Source organism: Oncorhynchus nerka, linkage group LG17 (genome assembly GCF_034236695.1).
Source record: "Oncorhynchus nerka isolate Pitt River linkage group LG17, Oner_Uvic_2.0, whole genome shotgun sequence".
Classification (NCBI taxonomy): Eukaryota; Metazoa; Chordata; class Actinopteri; order Salmoniformes; family Salmonidae; genus Oncorhynchus; species Oncorhynchus nerka.
Genome location: NC_088412.1, coordinates 41953375 through 41974138, shown reverse-complemented (window position 1 = coordinate 41974138; position 20764 = coordinate 41953375). Strand labels below are relative to the sequence as shown.

The following is a 20764-nucleotide window of genomic DNA, read 5'->3' as shown; positions in this document are numbered from 1 at the left end:
AAACATTATGTACAAAATAACTTACAAATAGCAGTAGACATACTTGGTATTCATTAAACAAAATATATAAATGAGCTCTCCACAATGTATTTTAATAGAAAACTTGTAAAAAATAGACAAGATCCTGCAACCATGGAGCAGTAACTCCTTAGTCATATCTCAGTTTACCCACTTACTTATGGCGCTGCCTACTCCTGATGATTCGTTTTTCAAATCATATGAGCCACAAATACAGTGAGGAGAGCAAGTATTTGATACACTGCCAATTTTGCAGGTTTTCCTACTTACAAAGCACATAGAGGTCTGTCATTTTTATCATATGTATACTTCAACTGTGAGAGACGGAATCTAAAACAAAAATCCAGAAAATCACATTGTATGATTTTTAAGTAATTTATTTGCAATTTATTAAGTAATTTCTTCCCGGTCGGCCGCAACCGGGAGGTCCGTGGGGCGAAGCACAATTGGCCTAGCGTCGTCCGGGTTAGGGAGGGTTTGGCCGGTAGGGATATCCTTGTCTCATCGCGCACCAGCGACTCCTGTGGCGGGCCGGGCGCAGTGCACGCTAACCAAGGTCGCCAGGTAAAGAAGGATTAAGCCTTGAGACCGACCAATTATGATTTTTCAATGCCTACATCGATTATTGGAAGAACAAAATAAGCTGATACGTATTAAATCGCCCAATTTAAAAAATAAAAAAATATTTATGTATACATACAAATATACACATACATACATATACATATATATATATATATATATATATACATACATATATATATATATATATATATATATATATATATATATATATATATATATACACACATACAGTGGGGCAAAAAAGTATTTAGTCAGCCACCAATTGTGCAAGTTCTCCCACTTAAAAAGATGAGATTGGCCTGTAATTTTCATCATAGGTACACTTCAACTATGACAGACAAAATGAGAAAAAAAAATCCAGAAAATCACATTGTAGGATTTTTAATGAATTTATTTGCAAATTGCAAATTGCTGTTCATGGTTAGGTACATTGGTGCAACCGTTGTATTTTTTTCACAAATGCGCTGTTGTTAAATCATCACCCGTGTGGCAAAGTTGAAGTAGGCTGTTATTCGATGTTAAATGAAGGCACCGCATTGATTATATGCAACGCAGGACAAGCTAGTTAAAATAGTAATATTGTCAACCATGTGTAGTTAACTCGTGATTATGTGAAGATTGATTGTTTTTTATAAGATAAGTTTCATGCTAGCTAGCAACTTACCTTGGCTCCATGCAGCCACAAGGTCCTTTTGACACTGCACTCGCATAACAGGTGGTCAGCCTGCCACGCAGTCTCCTCGTGGATTGCAATGTAGTCGGCGTCCAAAAATACGGATTACTGATTGTTATGAAAACTTGAAATCGGCCCTAATTAAATCGGCCATGCCGATCAATCGGTTGCCCTCTACTTGAGACAACTGAGACATGGATTGTATGTGTGTGCCATTGAGGGTGAATGGGCAAGACAAAAAAAAATGTAAGTGCCTTTGAACAGGGTATGGTAGTAGGTGCCAGGCGCACCGGTTTCTGTCAAGAACTGCAACGCTACTGGGTTTTTTCACGCTCAACAGTTTCCGTGTCTATCAATAATGGTTCACCACCCAAAGGATATCCAGCCAACTCAACACAACTGTGGGAAACATTGGAGTCAACATGGGCCAGCATCCCTGTGGAACTCTTTCGACACCTTGTCCATGCCCCGATGAATTGAGACTGTTGAGGGCAATAGGGGATGCAACTCAATAGTAGGAAGGTGTTCCTAATGTTTGGTATACTCAGTGAAAATCACACAGAGTACCAGACTCGCATGCATTTTCTTTTCAAACTCCTTTCATGCCAGTCATTTCAAAGGAAGAGATTAGAGAAGGAAGGCATTTATATGTGATAGTCCATACTGTACAGAGCCCAGAGTAAGATTAATGCTCCACTAAATGTACTCCATAACCACCTTCACCACACCTCAGAGGGCTCTGCAAAGAGATTGTGGTGCTTGCTAGTATTAAAGGGAAAGAGGGACACCTCGTGAGTTGCACAACTGAATAAATTCACCCAAAATGTATCTTCCGCTTTTAAGAGGTGCGGGGGAGACCAAGAGACAAAACTAGATGACCATTAAACACGGCTCACTTACATACTCTACTGGAATACAATTAAGTGCTGTTTGTTGGTGTGGGTCCCCGATATGCGATTATACAGGGGTCAAACACACCTCCATATGGCCCCAGTACCATATGACCTTGATGACACTGTCGGTGACGTTTGGTTGATAAAAATCCAGCCTAGAGCCGAGCTCACCCAGGTTGGACTTTAATGGCCGCGTTGCGAACGTCTTTCCTCCCCCCGTCAGGACAGTAGGCGAGAACAGTTCCCCCTGGTGCCAGGACACACACACTGCTGCCAGACTCAGACTTACACTGCTTCCCCCCCACATACTGCAGGTAGGAACGAGGGTTACTGAAGGAGAGATAGAAACAGGGGGGGGGGGATAATGAACCTTACAAGTGACTGAATAAGTGCAAAAGCATATTTGAAAGAAGTGAAGACACACATACACACACACACACCTGGATAAATTAGATCCCTCTGGAATGATGGCCGGTGATGCCGCCGTTCCAAACTTGGAGTAATCAACAGAGGCTGGAGAAGAGCGGGGTAGAGGAGGAAGGTCGGAGAAACTGGAACAGACCCTAGAAAAAAGGAGGAAATTGTAATTTAGGAGACAATCAGATATAAAGGAACCCTGTCTACAAACAACCTATAGCCCGACACCCTAGAAGGCATGTGTGAAGATCTGAAAATACAAAATTCCCTCTGGACAGGGACAGGGACAAAAAATGGCTATTGTCCATACCTCCTTCCCTCCATCGATGCAGTTGCCACTCTCCTTGTGGCCAGAGAGAGGCAGGGAAGGGTCCATAACAGAGTGGGAGTTGACCCACACTGAACCCACAGACAGGCTGGGGAGAGAGGTCGAGGAAGGGTTAATAAGGTGTGTGTGTGTTATATCTCATAGTCCATTATTCATCAGGTGGGTTCTGGGTGATAGGAATTATCAATCTAATGCAGAGAGGATACACCACACAAAATGTTTTCAGTCGTGGTGACTTGAGATTAATATTGGGAGATCAAGATAGTGTGTGTGTGTGTAAGTGTAAGTAAGTATGGGTGCATTTGTGTGCGTGTGTCCCTTGTACCTCTTGGCAGCCTCCAGGGCCAGAGTTAGGTCTTCAGTCCAGAGAGAGGCAGCCTGGCCGTGAGGGCTGTGGTTCCCTGACAAGACAGATAGACAGATGGAGTTGGATAGATGTGAGTGTTTCATTAGTGTGAGTGTGGTTTGGTCATATAAATAGTATGGTGTGGTCCTCCTTACCCAGAGTGACGCCCTCCCCGTGGCTCCTGAAGGAGAGGAGGGGTAGCAGAGGGCCGGGGGATGGGGTCACCACACAGGTGCAGGAGGGGGCTACTCCACACAGCACCGTGGGGGGATAGGCAGTACTGGAGGAGGGCGGGGGACACGGCTGGATCAGCTAATTTACAAGCATTTATTGAAAAAAAGGTACTTTTTATTAATTGTGCTCAACACCACATCTAACAAAATGGTGGTACAAAACAAAGAAGACGCAAATTACAAAAATAAAGAGGAAATAATTCATATAGTGAAGAGATGGAATTCCGAGAAGCAGTATTTGGAACTTGGATTGGATTTACTGCCTTCAGGTCTTTTTGAAATGTCATGATTATTTTGCCCACTGCAGTGCTTGTGCAAAATGCCTATGCGGTATTGAGTGACTGATGCCCCCCACCTGTGCTAAGGGCTATACGCTATGAAAGTGACACGCCATTTACCAGGAAGTAGCCTTGTAGTTTACTAAATGCTGTAGGCTTTTTGAATGGTCTTCAAGTCAAATATTTCATAAAAGGCATCTGGAGAAGTTCCTCCACAAAACACTAATATAATTGTATATGTTAAAATGACCGTGTTTTCACACGTTATGATATAATCGTCAAGCCCATAAAGTAAAGAGGAAGGGGCAGTTACTTCACAGGTTATAGTTTGCACACTGAGTGTACAAAACATTAGGAACACTTGCGCTTTCCATGACAGACTGACCAGGCGAATCCAGGTGAAAGCTATGATCCCTTATTGATGTCACCTGTTAATTCCTCTTCCTCTGATTGAAGTGGATTTAAGAGGAAGAGACAGGTTAAAGAAGCATTTTTCAGCCTTGAGACAATTGAAACATGGATTTTGTATGTGTGCTATTGTGTATGTGTGAACTGCAACACTGCTGGGTTTTTCAACATTCTTCTGTGTATCAATAATGGTCCACCACCCAAAGGACATCCAGCCAACTTGACACAACTATGGGAAGCATTGGAGTCAACATGGGCCCGAATCCTTGTGGAACACTTGACACCTTGTAGAGTCCGACACCCAACAACTTGAGGCTGTTCTAAGGGCAAAAGGGGGTGCAACTCAAAATTAGAAAGGTGTTCCTAATGTTTTGTACACTCAGTGTATGTGGTAGCCTAGCGGTTAAGCATCGGGCCAGTAACCCGAAAGGGCCCTCGTTTGAATCCCCAAGCCGACAAGGTGAAACACCTGTCGATGTCCCCTTGAGCAAGGCACTTAACCCCAATTGCTCATGTAAGTCGCTCTAGATAAATGACTTCTAAATTACTAAAATGTTAAATGTAAATGTAGTGACTGACCGTGGCCCCCTGCTGTTGGGCCTCCTGTACTGCAGCGTCCACCAGCCTTCGGTCCCCCTCGGCCAGGAGAGGAACACTCTTCATCCCAGCCATCCGAACCTTCAGACGGGCTACAACACTGTCCCACACTGACTCCTGGACACACAGCATCCACTGGCAATGAGGAGGGAGGGTGAGAAAGAGAGACCGAAATGAAGATGGAGAGGGGGGAGAAGGCAGGTTATTTCATTAGTCTACTGTTCAGATAAGTCATATATAGGCCTATATAGTCAGTGTGAGAAGGCTTTAAAATGTGTATATTTTTGTGTTAGTTTATAGAGCGAGGGAGAGGTAGAGATCGGTCATACTGTACAATACTGACCACCTTTGGCCATCTTATTCTTTCACTGGAATCTTTTGACTCACTGATTTGGCTTCAAAAAGCAACTGACAAAAGAAAGACATCTGTTTCTCCTCTCTGGTCTTCTTAAAGGCGGTCTCTATCACTCCATCCACGGCGCTGTCGATATCGGCAGACTCAAAGATGATGAAGGGACAGGTGGCTCCGAGGGAGAGGGAGAGAGAGAGACGGGAACACCCATGCCTGCACAGAATCTCTCCATCCTGAAAAAGAAGGAAAGAAGAGATTGGAGGAAAGGTTTTAGTTAGTGTGAGAGAGAAAACGAGGAAGTTCACAATCCAAAGCACACACGATTGTCGTGGGACAACTGTCAATTCACTGCTGCGCCAACAGAAAATGTTCACTTCACACAGCTAATTACGGTCCCATTACATTTACATAGAATCCTGGTCATTTAGCAGACACTCTTATCCAGAGCGACTTACAGTCAGTCAGTGGTTTCAACGAGGGTAGAAAAAACAACCGCATACCACAGTCATAGCAAGTAAAAACATTCCTCAATAAAGAAGCTATCAGAAAAAAATTGTGCTAGTAAGAAGAGACAAGTGTTAGTGCAAGAAGATGCACGTGAAAAATACATCAAAAAGGAAGCATAACCCCTATTGACAAAAAAAAAATTGGTCTGAGTGTGTGCCCACCTTTTTGTTGCCACTGTAAGTGACATAGCTGACGTGGGGGTTTTGAGCCACTTTAGAACCCAGTGACAATAAGAGAACAGGGGGCGCTGTCCCCACGCCAGGGATCGCAACCACTGTGTTGCCTGGGAAACAGAAACGCTAGGGTCATAAAAGGTAGAGTAAATCTTTACCTTCCGGAAGGGTATCTTTGTCAGGGTAGAATGTGACCGGGTCCGTTTTGAAACTGTTTGTTTTCATGACTTTTTAGGAAATTAACCTTTGGTCATGTTGATTAGATAGCCTGGATTTTTAACTGTGTGTGGGATTTATTTATTTATTTACACACACACACACACCTCAGCAAAAAAAGAAACGTCCCTCTTGTCTTTCAAAGATAATTCGTAAAAATCCAAATAACTTCACAGATGTTCATTGTAAAGGGATTAAACACTGTTTCCCAGACTGAGCTTTTCAGACTGAGCTTGTTGTCATTACAGGCAATCTTAACGCTGTGCGTTACAGGGAAGACATCCTCCTCCCTCATGTGGTACCCTTCCTGCAGGCTCATTCTGACATGACCCTCCAGCATGACAATGCCACCAGCCATACTGCTCGTTCTGTGCGTGATTTCCTACAAGACAGGAATGTCAGTGTTCTGCCATGGCCAGCGAAGAGCCCGGATCCTGTTGGATCGGAGGGTGAGGGCTAGGGCCATTCCCCCCAGAAAATACTTGTCTCAGTTGTTAAATCTTGTTATGTTCATAGAAATATTTACACATAAGTTGGCTGAAAATAAACGCAGTTGACAGTGAGAGGACATTTCTTTTTTTTGTCAATTGCCTTTTGGTAGGCTGTCTTTGAAAATAAGAATTTGTTTAACTAGGCAAGTCAGTTATGAACAAATTCTTATTTACAATGACGGCCTACCAAAAGGCAAAAGGCCGGACAGGGCCTGGGATAAAATAAAAAAACAAAATAAATATAGGACAAAACACACATCACAACAAGAGAGACAACACTACATAAAGAGAGACCTAAGACAACAACATAGCAAGGCAGCAACACATGACAACACAACACAGAAGCAGCATAAAGCATGGTACAGACATTATTGGGCACAGATAACAGCCCGTGCTTTGAGAGAGCGTAAGTGTACCAGGGAGAAGATTTGGGGAAAGACACTAGGCGTGGATGGAATTATGCCAAGCCTGTCCGACCACAAACTCATCACCTTCACCCTACCTATTCCTCTGCCCACTCAGCACAAGAAACACTCTATTCAGTTTAGGAGTCTTAAAACTATAAAACACAGGCCATCTTACTGAATCCATCTCCAACTTGCCAGTTACTGGCTCTGTGGCTCAATACCACACTGCCTTGGCTTCCATACTCGATGAAGTTGCTCCTTTGAAAATGTGCCTAGTGTCTTTCCCCAAATCTTCTCCCTGGTACACTTACGCTCTCTCAAAGCAACTGGCCTTCATCTTGAACTGTACATGTGCAGATGTTTGAGCAACATCAGAAAGGCAAAAAAAGAAAGGCCTTAAAGCTCAGACATCAAACTACTCCCAACTGATCAGCAACGGCAGTGGAAACTCTTGGGTGCCGTCTTCTACTGTGAGCAAGCTCCTCCAGCCTTAGCCTCCCCAGAACGATGCAATCAATATCTGTGCCTCTTCCAAAGCAAAATTGAAAACATTAATAACACCATCCTGTCCTCTCCAGCCGCTGTAGTTGATCTAGCCAGTCCTCTGCTCCCTGAGTCAAGGTTCTCCACCTTCACTGCAGCTGACATAACCAAGCTGGTTAGAACAATGAGGACCACCACTTGCTCACTTGACTCACCTCCCTTGTAAAGACCTGCTTACCTGCACTGGAGCCTTTCTTCACGGAAATCATCAACAAGTCCCTCACCACTGGCTGTGTCCCTCTTCAGCTCAAACTTGCTGCAGTCTTAACAGTACTTAAAAAGCCTGGATCTGACCCTGACAACCTCCAGAACTACAGGCCCATCTCCAACCTGCCATTTCTGAGTAAGCTTCTTGAACATGCTGTGTCTAGCAAACTTCAACGGCCACTCATAACCTTCTCGAGCCCTTCCAGTAGAGTATCAGAGCTACACAGCACAGAGACTGCACCTTGGTAAGGGTTGCCAATGACCTCATGAATGCTGACTCTGGGGCTGCCAGCATCCTCATAGTGCTGGACCTCAGTGCAGCTTTCAAGTCACTGTCAGGGCTGGAGAGTCTCTGGCCTCGTTTAAGGCACATGCTAAAGACTGAGCTGTTCAGAAAGGCTTTCAAGGACCTATGTTAATTCCGTTCTCCTGACGACACCTGCACATAGCTTTGATTGTTGTCTGCTTACAATGTTCTGTGTTTTGGATAGTTGTTATCATAATTTATATATATATAATTTTCGAGAAACACTTTAAATTAAGTATTATTATGAGTGTGTATTTCAGTCAACCCTAGAGCGAGTTGAAAAGATGTAGTGTGTATCAGTGAACCATAGACAGAGGTAAAGGTGTGTATCAGTGAACCATAGACAGAGGTAAAGGTGTGTATCAGTGAACCATAGACAGAGGTAAAGATGTGTATCAGTGAACCATAGACAGAGGTAAAGGTGTGTATCAGTGAACCATAGACAGAGGTAAAGGTGTGTATCAGTGAACCATAGACAGAGGTAAAGGTGTGTATCAGTGAACCATAGACAGAGGTAAAGGTGTGTGTCAGTGAACCATAGACAGAGGTAAAGGTGTGTGTCAGTGAACCATAGACAGAGGTAAAGGTGTGTATCAGTGAACCATAGACAGAGGTAAAGGTGTGTATCAGTGAACCATAGACAGAGGTAAAGGTGTGTATCAGTGAACCATAGACAGAGGTAAAGGTGTGTATCAGTGAACCATAGACAGAGGTAAAGGTGTGTATCAGTGAACCATAGACAGAGGTAAAGATGTGTATCAGTGAACCATAGACAGAGGTAAAGGTGTGTGTCAGTGAACCATAGACAGAGGTAAAGGTGTGTATCAGTGAACCATAGACAGAGGTAAAGGAGTACAGAGTGTAGCTACCTGAGTAGAGTCTTGGCTCTGAGATGACAGGGGAGAGCACTCCAGGCCTTGAAGCCACTGGCCCCAGAGGACACAGAGAGGGACACATCCTCATTCACAGCACACACAGTACTATACACAGTACCACCTAAGGAGGGAGAGGGAGAGAAATATGTCAAAATAGTATTATATTGATGAACAAGGCATTTAAAATATAACAAGAAAACAGTGGCTAGTGGAGGAAGAAAGAGATAGACAGAACAATAAAATTAAACTGAGGGGATAGCTCCCCAGTAGGTTCTCTTTTTACCTGAAGAATCAGTCACATTGCATGTCTGTCTGTCTGCACGGCGAACAAACTTTCCATCAATGAACAAGCCGAGAGCACGAGACTGAGGCTCAAGCCAAGCCTGAGAAAAGGAGACAAAGATCGAGTTTACATATACACTACTGTTCAAATTTCGGGGTCTGTTTCTCTAGTTTGAGAAACAGACACCTCACAAGTCCTCAACTGGAAGTTAGTATCCGCAAAACACCAGTCTCAACAGCGAAGAGCCGACTCTGGGATGACTTCCTCTGTCCAGTGTCTGTGTTCTTTTGCCCATCTTAATCTTTCTTTTTATTGGCCAGTCTGAGACGTGGCTTTTTCTTTGCAACTCTGCCTAGAAGGCCAGCATCCCGGAGTCGCCTCTTCACTGTTGACATTGGTGTTTTGTGGGTACTATTTAATGAAGCTGCCAATTGAAGTCTTGTGAGGCATCTGTTTATCAAAGTAGAGACTAATGTACTTGTCCTCTTGCTCAGTTGTGCATTAGGGCCTCCCATTCTTTCTAATCTGGTTAGAGCCAGTTTGAGCTGTTCTGTGAAGGGAGTAGTACACAGCTTTGTACAGTTGAAGTCGGAAGTTTACACACAGTTAGGTTGGAGTCATTAAAACTTGTTTTTCAACCATTCCACATATTTCTTGCTTACAAACTATAGTTTTGGCAAGTTGGTAAGAACATTCCTTTATATGACACAAGTACATTTTCCAACAATTGTTTACAGTCAGATTATTTCACAATTCCAGTGGGTCATAAGTTTACACACACTATTGTTTACTGAAACTGGGCCTGAAGAGACTGACAAGCATTCCACCGAGCATGGTTTTGGTATTGACACAAATCAAGAGACAGCTGACTTAACTCAGAACAAGTATTTCAAAATCAAATTTTATTGGTCACATACACATATTTAGCAGATGTCATCATGGGTGTAGCAAAATGTTTGTGTTCCTAGCTCCAACAGTGCAGTAGTATCTAATAATACATACAAATCTCAAAGTAAAATAATGGAATTAAGAAATATATAAAATATTAGGACAAGCAATGTCGGAGTGCCATTGACTAATATACAGTAGAATACAGTATATACACATATGAAATAAGTAAAACAAAATGCAAACATTAATTTGACCAGTGTTCCAATATTAAAGTGACCAGTGATTCCATGTCTGTGTACATAGGTCAGCAGCCTCTAAACTGCAGGGTTAAGTAACCAGGTGGTAGCCGGCTAGCGACAGTGACTAAATTCAGTGAAGGGTACTGGGTGGAGGCCAGCTAGTGATGGGTATTTGACAGTCTGATGGCCTGTTTTTCAATTATCATTTTTTAAATTTTTTTCACCTTTATTTAACCAGGTAGGCTAGTTGAGAACAAGTTCTCATTTGCAACTGCGACCTGGCCAAGATAAAGCATAGCAGTGTGAGCAGACAACACAGAGTTACACATGGAGTAAACAATTAACAAGTCAATAACAAAAAAGGAAGAAAAAAAGGGGAGTCTATATACATTGTGTGCAAAAGGCATGAGGTAGGCGAATAATTACAATTTTGCAGATTAACACTGGAGTGATAAATGATCAGATGGTCATGTACAGGTAGAGATATTGGTGTGCAAAAGAGCAGAAAAGTAAATAAATAAAAACAGTATGGGGATGAGGTAGGTAAAAATGGGTGGGCTATTTGCCGATAGACTATGTACAGCTGCAGCGATCGGTTAGCTGCTCAGATAGCAGATGTTTGAAGTTGGTGAGGGAGATAAAAGTCTCCAACTTCAGCGATTTTTGCAATTCGTTCTCGGTCCCAGCTCTGACAAAGACACATTTCAGATGTCTGCTGAGCTTCAAAGGCCAATTGAGTCAGCAGAGGTTTCAGAACCATTCAAAATGCTTCCTGAGAACACGTGTGACTGAACAACCTGTTGAATCCAATTATGAACCCTGCCTAAAAATGCCAGGGAAAGGATTGATCTATCCAATGGTTCTCAGGAAGTACTCAAGGTTCCTACTGAACCCAAGCAAGCAACTACTTGAATTACCAAGTGGATCAGGATAAGGGATTGAAGAGTGAGCCTTTTCTAAGCAGATGTTTTAAATGCCCGCTGAACTTCTGCAACAGATTGAGGCATCACCTGCGAACCAGCAGTGCATGGAGCCATCAACAAAGCCCCTGGACGTGTTCAAGCTGACTCATCTGAGCACCAATAAGTACCAGGGCAATGGATTGAATCCTCCGACAGACCAAGCCACCTCCAAACTCCGGGCAAATGTTTGAGGTGTCCACTGAGCAAATGCCACAGGTTAAGCCATTCACAGAGTCTGACAGTGTTCAAGGTACCACTACCACCTAGGAAGAGGAGTCCTCTCTCTTCTGAACCCCTGCGAAGCATTCTGCAATTGTGTGAACTTGAAAGAAACACTGACCTGTTTTTTTAGTTCAAATCTTTGAGGTGTCAACTGAGGAAAAAAACCCAGGCTGGGCCATCCACGAAGCTCAGGACAAAGTTTACCCTCCAACGTAAACAAATGATAGAATGGCCTACTAGACCACAACACAGTCTTTAGATTTTTAAAATGTATTATTTCTTACACTGTTACCCCAGGAAATCTTAAGTCTTATTACATACAGCCGGGAGAAACTATTGGATATAAGAGCAACGTCAACTTACCAACATTATGACCAGGAATACGACTTTCCCGAAGCGGATGCTCTGTTTGGTCCCCCACCCAGGACAATGGATCGGATCCCAGCAGGCGACCCAAAACAACGGCGCCACAGAAGGGGCAGACAGAGAGGTCTTCTGGCCAGGCTCCGTTGACGGGCACCTCGCCCACCTCTCCCGAGTATACTACTTGCCAATGTCCAGTCTCTTGACAAGGTAGACGAAATCCAAGCAAGGGTTGCCTTCCAGAGACACATCAGAGATTGTAACATTCTCTGTTTCACGGAAACATGGTTCACTCGGGATACGTTATCAGAGTTGATACAGCCACCTGGTTTCTTCACACATCGTGCCGACGGAAACAAACATCTCTCTGGTAAGAAGAAGGGCGGGGGTGTATGCCTTATGATTAACGAGTTGTAGTCTGATCATAACAACATACAGGAACTCAAGTCCTTTTGCTCACCTGACCTAGAATTCCTTACAATCAAATGCCGACCGAGAATTCACTTCGATTATAATCACAGTCGTGTATATCACCCCCCCCCAAGCAGACACCTCAACGCCCCTGAAAGAACTTCATTGGACTCTATAGAAACTGGAAACCACGTATCCTGAGGCTGCTTTTATTGTAGCTGGGCATTTTAACAAGGCTAATCTGAAAACAAGACTCCCTAAATTTTATCAGCATATCAAATGCGTGACCTGGGCCGGCAAAATCCTGGATCATTGTTACTCTAACTTCCGCGACTCATGCAAAGCCCTCCCTGCCCTCCTTTCGGCAAATCTGACCACGACCCCATTTTGTTGCTCCCAGCCTATAGACAGAAACTAAAACAGGAACAGCTCAGGGCTGTTCAACGCTGGTCCAACCAATCCGATTCCACGCTTCAAGATTGCTTCGATCACGTGGACTGGGATATGTTCTGGATTGCGTCGGACAACAACATTGATGTATACACTGACTCGGTGAGCGAGTTTATTAGCAAGTGCATCGGTGATGTACCAACGGCGAATATTAAATCCTTCCCCAACCAGAAACCGTGGATTGATGGCAGCATTCACACAAAACTGAAAGCACGAACCACTGCTTTTAATCAGGGCAAGGCGACTAGAAACATGACCGACTACAAACAGTGTAGCTATTCCCTCCGCAAGGCAATCAAACAAGCTAAGCATCAGTATAGAGACAAAGTAGAGTCGCAATTCAACTGCTCAGACACAAGAGGTATGTGGCAGGGTCTACAGTCAATCACGGACTACAAAAAGAAAACCAGCCCTGTCGGGGACCCTGAGTCTCGCTCCCAGACAAACTAAACAACTTCTTTGCTCACTTTGAGGACAATATAGTGCCACCGACACAGCCCGCAACCAAAACCCGCGGGCTCTCATTCACCACAGCCAACGTGAGTAAAACATTTAAACGTGTTGACCCTCGCAAGGCTGCCGGCCGAGACGGCATCCCCAGCTGTGTCCTCAGAGCATTCGCAGACCAGCTGGCTGGTGTGTTTATGGACATATTCAATCAAGCCTTATCCCAGTCTGCTCTTCCCATATCTCTCAAGAGGGCTACCATTGTTCCTGTTCCCAAGAAAGCTAAAGTAACTGAGCTAAATGAAAATCTCCCCGTAGCACTCCCCTCCGTCATCATGAAGTGCTTTTAGAGACTAGTCAAGGATCATATCACCTCCACCCTATCTGACACACTAGACCACTCCAATTTGCTATACCGCCCCAACAGGTCCACAGACAACGCAATCACACTGCCCTAACCCATCTGGACAAGAGGAATACCTATGTAAGTTGGCCTGACGTCTAGTTTAACACCGATGTTCAAAACCCATGTCAAAGCTGACGTGCATACCTATTTAACGTAGGTAGATGTAATGACGCCACTAAAAATACAGCACTACACTGAACAAAAGCAGAAAAATACTAAGCTCACACTTCCAACAACTAAACAAGGTCAGGTCGAGCAGTCATTTGAAGGAGTAAGAACATTTCAACGAGACAACTCAAAAGGCGAAATCCATTACAACACCAAGATAAATGGAATTCATTGCCCTTGACAATCAACCGTTCTCTGTCCTGGATGATGTTGGCTTTCGCTGACTGGTCGAGCACCTCGAGCCCCGGAACACACTACCATGTAGGCGCTATTTTTCAGATGATGCCCTACCGGAGTTACACAGTATTGTTGAAACGCACATCCATGAGCTACTTGCTATGGGCGTCACTGTTATTAGCTTCACGACTGACATTTGGACCAGCGATGTCAGCCCCATGAGCATTCTGAGTCTGACAGCACAGTGGGGCGACGAGGATGTCGTACTGAGAAAAGCCGTATTGCATGCTCAAGAATGTGCTGGGTCTCATACCGCTGCTGCCACCTGAGAGCATGTTTGAAACATCAACACACTCCTAGCGCCACTAACAAATGACTCAAGAAAAAAGCGAAAAAAGAAAGAATTAAAAAAAATAAAAAAGCTAATCAACTGCGTCTGCAGCAGATGTGATACCCCCTGCATTGACATTGAAATGCACGCTCAACAAGTTAACCCCACAGACTGTGGGGTTAAAACTTACAAAAGAACTTGAGGCTGTAAATAAGCGAGTCGGTGGAATTCTCTCTGAGCCTCTTTACTGTGTCGCCACCATGCTTGATGCTAGGTACTTTGATGCAGACAAGAAACAGGGTTTACGTGAAATGTTACATACACAGCTGAACAAGATGGAAACATGGAAAGACAGCTGAAACTTCACTGTTTGACATGTATGATGAAATCTTGGTTGAGACTGAACAAATGAACAGTGAAACAGCACAGCAAGTGAAATAAATAGGTTTCGATTATGTTTTACTGGTAATGGGGACATATGTAAATGCCAACAAAATAACTTTTTGGTCAGTGTGTTGTGTGTGTAACCTTTAACTAGGCAAGAGAGTTAAGAACAAATTCTTATTTACAATGACGGCCAAACCCGGACGACGCTGGGCCAATTGTGTGCCGCCCTATGGGACTCCCAATCACGGCTGGATGTGATACAGCCTGGATTCGAACCAGGGACCATAGTGACACCTCTTGCACTGAGATGTAGTGCCTTAGTGGGTGTGTGTGTGTGTGTTAACAATAACTGTACGAATGCTTAAAAAGGCTGATACAATTTTAAATGTCTGTTATCGGTATTTGTTGGCAACGAAAATATCGGATATCGGACAAAAATGTCATATCGGTGCATCCCTAGACTAAACACCTCCCCCTGCAACTGGTTCCTGGACTTCCTGACAGGCCGCCCCCAGATAGTATGGGTAGGTAACAACATCTGCCACACTGATCCACAACACGGGGGCCCCTCAAGGGTGCTTGCTCAGTCCCCTCCTGTAATCCCTGTTCACCCTTTACTGCATAGCCAAGCACAATTCCAACACCATCACAAAGGTTTCCGACGAGACAACAATGGCAGGCCTGATCAGCGACAACAATGCGACAGCCTATAGGGAGGTGGTCAGGGACCTGCAGTGTGATGCTAGGCTAATAACCTCTCCCTCAACGTGTTCAAGACAAAGGAGATGATTGTGGACTACAGGAAAAGGAGGACCGAGCACTCCCCCATTCTCATTGACAGGGAGCAGGTTGAGAGCTTCAAGTTCCTTGGTGTCCACATTGCCGACAAAACTATCATGCTCCAAACACACCAAGACAGTTGTGAAGAGGGCACGACAACACCTATTCTCCCTCAGGAGACTGAAAAAGATTTGGCATATGTCCTCAGATCCTCAAAAAGTTACACCGCTGCAACATTTTTAGCATCCTGACTGGTTGCATCACCGCCTGGTAAGGCACGACAGAGGGTAGTGCGTATGGCCCAGTACATCACTGGGGCCAAGCTTCCTGGCATCCATCCATCCAGGGCCTCTATAGCAAGCGGTGTCAGAGGAAGGCCCCAAAAATTGCCAAAGACTTAAGCCACCATAGTCATAGATCTCTGCTACTGCATGGCAAGCGGTACCTGAGGGCCAAGTCTAGGACCAAAAGGCTCCTTAACAGCTTTTACCCCCAAGCCATAAGACTCCTGAACAGCTAATCAAATGGCAACCCGGACAACTTGCATTGTCCCCCTCCACCCCAATTCTTCAGCTGCTGCTACTTATTATCCATGCCTAGTCCCTTTACTCTACCTTGAGGTACATATTACCTCAATTACCTCGACTAGCCGGTGCCCCTGCACATTGACTCGGTACCGGTACCCCCTGTATATTACATCGCTACTGTTCTTTTTTTTTTACTTTGACACTTGTTTAGGTCTACACCTGATGCATATAATTTGAATATTTTTCCCTTTCACGCTGAGTGGTAAACGAAAGGGAGAGAGCTGGAAAGATTTTTGAAATAAAATGAAATATTGTCTTTCACAATGGATGGAAAAATAGACTTTGTTGGCTTGCTGTTTGAGGTGAAAAAAACATTACTTTGGGAAGCTCCACAGCCTCCCAAAGTGGTTATGCTTAATCAGAACCCCAAAAGGTCACATTTATATGCCTACATTTGCATGCAGGCCAGGTAGCCTATAGGCCTATGTGTGCATGTCCTTACTCAACATTGACAGAAACGCTCCAAACAAAAGACAATGACTAAAATGACAGAACTTGTAAATGGAATTAAATAAACAAAAACTTGTTTCTCACAAGTGCAGCATAGATTGTTTGCAGAGCGCACAATGTGTCCAACAATGAAAACTAATAATATTATTGAATGCATTGAAAGAAAATAACGTAACCGCAGTAACAAAACATGAGAAGGGTCAAACGAGAAGATGGCGCCGACGGAGATGGCAGCATCGAGACCAGCTCTTAGGAAACTATGCAGTATTTTGTTTTTTGATGTACTTTTTTTTTTTTTTACATTATTAGCTCAGGAAATGTGTTCTTACATACAGCCGGGAAGAACTATTGGATATTAGAGCGGCGGTTGCAAAGAAAAAGCCATATCTCAGACTGGCCAATTTTAAAAAAGACTAAGATGGGAATAAGAACAGACACTGGACAGAGGAACTCTGCCTAGAAGGCCAGCAACCCAGAGTAGCCTCTTTGCTGGCGAGACTGATGTTTGCGGGTACTATTTAATGAAGCTGCCAGTTGAGGACCTGTGAGGCGTCTGTTTCTCAAACTAGACATTAATGTACTTGTCTTCTTGCTCAGTTGTGCACCGGGGACTCCCACTCTATTCTGGTTAGAGCCCTTTTGCGCGGTTCTGTGAAGGGAGTAGTACACAGCGTGGTACGAGATCTTATGTTTCTTGGCAATAGCATGGAATAGCCTTCATTACTGAGAAGCTTCAGAAGAAAGTTCTTTGTTTCTGATCATTTTGAGCCTGTAATTGAACCCATCAATGCTGATGCTCCAAATACTCAACTAGTCTAAAGGCCAGTTTTATTGCTTCTTTTAAAATCAGAACAGTTTTCAGCTGTGCTAACATATTTGCTAAATTATTTTCTAATGATCAATTAGCCTTTTAAAATGATGAACTTGGATTAGTTAACACAACGTGCCATTGGAACACAGGAGTGACGGTTGCTGATAATGGGCCTCTAGATATTTCATAAAAATAAAGATCAGCCATTTCCAGCTACAATTGTCATTTACATCATAACGCTTAAGAGCCACCCCCCTACTTTTTTCAATTTTCACCTGAAGACATACCCAAATCTAACTGCCTGTAGCTCTGGCCCAGAAGCAAGGATATGCATATTATTGGTACCATGTGAAAGAAAACACTGAAGTTTGTGTAAATGTGAATTGAATGTAGGAGAATATAACACAATAGATCTGGTTTTGATAATACAATGAAAGAAAAAAAACATGTTTTTTATTTTTATTGTTGTATCATCTTTAAAATGAACAAGATAAAACAAACATTCAGATAGGAAGATGGGGACAATATCAATGAAATAAGAAGGCAACAGTACTTCTGCAAAGTTACAGAATGAAAACTTCCAAAATGAGTGTGCGACATGACATTTATCATGAAGTCACCCAGGTGTCCCACACAAGTAGCCCAAATGTACCCAAGTGGCCAAATTGGTGAAGGTATACATTGAAACAAAACTACAAACAAAATGCCAAAAGTGGTATTCTAACACACCTCCCCCCCAAAAAAATGGAGAAAAAAAGTGTTATATATATATATATATACACACATAAAATAACATGGGTAACTATTTACACACTTTCAATATTTGGAAGACCCTCAGTCCTCTATCAAATCAAATGTATTTATATAGCCCTTCGTACATCAACTAATATTTCAAAGTGCTGTACAGAAACCCAGCCTAAAACCCCAAACAGCAAGCAATGCATGTGTAGAAGCACGGTGGCTAGGAAAACTCCCTAGAAAGGCCAAAAGCTAGGAAGAAACCGAGAGGAACCAGGCTATGAGGGGTGCCCAGTACTCTTCTGGCTGTGCCGGGTGGAGATAACAGAACATGTCCGAGATTTTCAAACTTTCATAGATGACCAGCAGGGTCAAATAATAATCATCACAGTAGTTGTAGAGGATGCAACAGGACAGCACCCCGAGTAAATATGAACAGTTTAGGGTTCCATAGCAGCAGACAGAATAGTTGAAACTGGAACAGCAGCAAGGCCAGGTGGACTGGGGACAGCAGCGAGTCATCATGCCAGGTAATCCTGATGCATGGTCCTAGGGCTCAGGTCCTCAGAGAGAGAGAAATTAGAGAGCATACTTAAATTCACACAGGACACTGGATAAGACAGAAGTACTCCAGATATAAAACTGACCCTAGCCCCCCGACACAAACTACTGCAGCATAAGTACTGGAGGCTGAGACAGGAGACACTGTGGCCCCATCCGATGAGATCCCCAGACAGGGCCAAACAGGAAGGATATAACATCACCCACTTCGTCAAAGCTCTACACAATATTGTGCTGCTGAGGTATAATAAACAGATATATATATATAGTACAGGGAACATAAGGTTGAATATATTATTATATACCTGCTACATCTGTCTTTTATATTACAACAGACCAGCTGTATCTACTGTCTCCATTTCACTTTGGCCATTGTGGGCCTGCCCTCCCCTCAACAGCCTCAAATAGGCTATTTCATGTGGGTTGGGATGGGGCGGCAGACACACGCATCTCACATTTCATGACATTACATGTTTACAGTGGGGCAAAAAAGTATTTAGTCAGCCACCAATTGTGCAAGTTCTCCCACATAAAAAGATGAGGCCTGTAATTTATCATAGATACAGACAAAAATGAGAAGAAAAAAAATCCAGAAAATCACATTGTAGGATTTTTAATGAATTTATTTGCAAATTACGTACAGGGCACCATTGAAGGGAGTGATTTCTGGGGTAGAATTAAGTGTGGAGGTGGAGCAATTGAAGTTGAAAATTCCGGATGTTTGTGGAGCCCACTGTTTGGTGCGATTTAATGAATTTATTTGCAAATTATGGTGGAAAATAAGCATTTGGTCAATAAAAGTTTTTCAATACTTTGTTATATACCCTTTGTTGGCAGTGACAGAGGTCAAACGTTTTCTGTAAGTCTTCACAAAGTTCACACACTGTTGCTGGTATTTTGGCCCATTCCTCCATGCAGATCTCCTCTAGAGCAGTGATGTTTTGGGGCTGTTGCTGGGCAACACAGACTTTCAACTCCCTCCAAAGATTTTCTATGGGGTTGAGATCTGGAGACTGGCTAGGCCACTCCAGGACCTTCAAATGCTTCTTACGAAGCCACTCCTTCGTTGCCCGGGCGGTGTGTTTGGGATCATTGTCATGCTGAAAGACCCAGCCACGTTTCATCTTCAATGCCCTTGCTGATGGAAGGAGGTTTTCACTCAAAATCTCACGATACATGGCCCCATTCATTCTTTCCTTTACACGGATCAGTCGTCCTGGTCCCTTTGAGGAAAAACAGCCCCAAAGCATGATGTTTCCACCCCCATGCTTCACAGTAGATATGGTGTTCTTTGGATGAAACTCAGCATTCTTTGTCCTCCAAACACGACGAGTTGAGTTTTTACCAAAAAGTTATATTTTGGATTCATCTGACCATATGACATTCTCCCAATCTTCTTCTGGATCATCCAAATGCTCTCTAGCAAACTTCAGACGGGCCTGGACATGTACTGGCTTAAGCAGGGGGACACGTCTGGCACTGCAGGATTTGAGTCCCTGGCGGCGTGGTGTGTTACTGATGGTAGGCTTTGTTACTTTGGTCCCAGCTCTCTGCAGGTCATTCACTAGGTCCCCCCGTGTGGTTCTGGGATTTTTGCTCACCGTTCTTGTGATCATTTTGACCCCACGGGGTGAGATCTTGCGTGGTGCCCCAGATCGAGGGAGATTATCAGTGGTCTTGTATGTCTTCCATTTCCTAATAATTGCGCCCACAGTTGATTTCTTCAAACCAAGCTGCTTACCTATTGCAGATTCAGTCTTCCCAGCCTGGTGCAGGTCTACAATTTTGTTTCTGGTGTCCTTTGACAGCTCTTTGGTCTTGGCCATAGTGGAGTTTGGAGTGTGACTGTTTGAGGTTGTGGACAGGTGTCTTTTACACTGATAACAAGTTCAAACAGGTGCCATTAATACAGGTAACGAGTGGAGGACAGAGGAGCCTCTTAAAGAAGAAGTTACAGGTCTGTGAGAGCCAGAAATCTTGCTTGTTTGTAGGTGACCAAATACTTATTTTGCACCATAATTTGCAAATAAATAAATAAAGAATCCTACAATGAGATTCTGGAATTTTATTTCTCATTTTGTCTGTCATAGTTGAAGTGTACCTATGATGAAAATTACAGGCCTCTCTCATCTTTTTAAGTGGGAGAACTTGCACAATTGGTGGCTGACTAAATACTTTTTTGCCCCACTGTATAGATTGCTTCTAAATTTTTAAAAAACTTTAAAAAACACAAGTAATATTTTATA

General features: G+C 43.5%; 1 pseudogene; it reads right to left on the bottom strand.

Moving 5' to 3' along the window:
- Positions 1-2319: 2319 nt before the first annotated feature.
- Positions 2320-14208, bottom strand: LOC115145405 (aldehyde dehydrogenase family 16 member A1-like; annotated as a pseudogene).
- Positions 14209-20764: the final 6556 nt, after the last annotated feature.